We start from the raw sequence: 2270 nt of genomic DNA, 5'->3' as shown, positions 1-2270 counted from the left end.
TTGAGCAAATAAATGTGTATATATGTGTTTTTATATTATTAATAAATTCATAAACTTATCAATAATATACTCAGGAAATCAATATTTAATATTTCGAAAGATATATATCCAATATGACATGGTAATATAATAAATTTAAAATTTAAAATATAAATATACGAAATATAAATATAAATATGTATAAAAATATGAATGTAGATAAATATACGTGTGAATATAAATGCGTATAAAAATTAATGCGTAATTAAGCATGAATATTGTAAAGTCTAAAATATAAAATATAAAAAAATATAAAATTTAAAGAGTTAAACATCTGACGATCGTTTCGTGGATATTACTATAATCACTAAGTGACCAAAAGATCAGCTTACTATCAGTAATTCCGCTCTTCGGAGATTAATTAAGAACCAATGGTATATATATAATATTAATTAAAACATTAGAAATTTTAAAAAATTAAAAATAATAATAAAATATATACTGTCCTTCCTATAAATTGTAAAATTAATCCTTCTGAAATTTGTAAAGTTCATTCCTTTCATCCTTTGTTGAAATTTCAAGTGTTAAACACTTTTTTGTATAAAAATTGGTATATCTTTTTCTAAATGTATACAAGACCTCGGCAAAACTCATCCTGCTGTTAGACGTGTTGGTAATCCTATAAATCCGATCAAAGTTTGAAAATTCATCCACCGCGAATATTTCAACATTAAATGAGATCGCGTGCCATCCCTTGACAAGGACCACATTGACTATGTCCTTATATTTGTGTTTTTTAGCTGGTGAGAAATATTAAGTCTGTACCTTCAGGGCATTGTGAGTTCGACCACGATGATTGCTATAATAGCACATTCATAAATTCAAGATAGGAAAATGTTAGACTTCATTCTGAATCAAGCTTTAAACATATGTTGATGTTCGTCAGCATCTTTTTTGTCTGGTGATTGATTACGTGGTACAGTAATTCTAGGGCACTACAAATTTTGGTTTCATCTGTAACAAACAAAACTTCACTAGTCTGAAAGAACTTCAGTGAAAATCATCTAAATATTACTAAAAAAGCACAGCTTTAAGGACGAAGATATCTCTCTTTATTCCTCTACATAATTTCATTTTCCCTGTAGAACATAGCATTAACCCAACTTCACTAATAACCCTTTCTGCTATAGGCACAATGCCTGAAATTTTGGTGGAAAGGAGCGAATCGATGTAATCACTCCAGTGTTCAACTGGCACTCGTTTCATCGACTCCGAAAAGATGAAAGGCAAAATCAACCCCGGCAGAATTTTGAAATCAGAACATAAAGATGGACGAAATGCCGTTAAGCATTTTACTAACGATTCTGCCACCTCGCCGTAGTTGGATTCCCTAATATCATAAATATATTTGTCCATATGCGGAACCAACGAAATTTGGACGAAATACAAGGACATCGAAACATGCATCTGCTGTTGATGGAATAGAAAAAAGAAACTGTAATATAGATGACTTGATCCAAGATTTAAACCGTCATCCTATGTTTAACATTGAAGATTAATACAGAAGGCCACTATAAATATATTGTTTTAAATTCCCCACTGGTAATTCGTGGTCGTTTAATTCAAACTCCTGTTATTTCACCGACTGACAGTTTCTTTGCAAGATACTTACATAGCGAACCAATACATTGTTAGTAAACTCATCGTCAAGCTTTTTATCCGTAGAGTAACAACATGGCTAAACATTATTTCAAGTTTTATTGCAGAGTAAATACGTCGTATTTCATTAATAAAGGAAAAAAAATTCGAAAACAAAATAATCTATCCTACGTGCTGCAAATCTTAAAAATGTGTAGAGATTTCACATCACAAAAACAAATTTAAATATAGTGCAACGAAAATTCAGCATATCGTCAATAAATATCAAAATCGCCAAGTGCCGGAATAGTTAAGAGGCATCACTCTTTGAAATGCTTCTTTCAATTTAAAATTGCATTATTTTATTTTTTTTGTATATTCTTGTGATACTATTTTGAAAATTTTTGCTTAAATATTTTGAGAAAATTTCATATAAATAACTCTTTTTTAGTGTTTGAGTCCCTTTTTTATTGCAAATAAAATGCTACATATTCACTCAGTGAATTAAACTTTTAAATTATTTGGAGTGATGTATTTATTCTGCAGATAAAAAATATGATGAATTTACCGAGGATGTATTAACTCTTGACGTAAAATTAGCTGGCAATGAAGTTTCCAGGAGAAAAAAAAATATAACAGGCTATGTATCAATA

This window comes from Octopus bimaculoides, chromosome 3 (genome assembly GCF_001194135.2).
Source record: "Octopus bimaculoides isolate UCB-OBI-ISO-001 chromosome 3, ASM119413v2, whole genome shotgun sequence".
NCBI classification, from domain to species: Eukaryota; Metazoa; Mollusca; class Cephalopoda; order Octopoda; family Octopodidae; genus Octopus; species Octopus bimaculoides.
Note: the sequence above shows the minus strand (reverse complement) of the source record.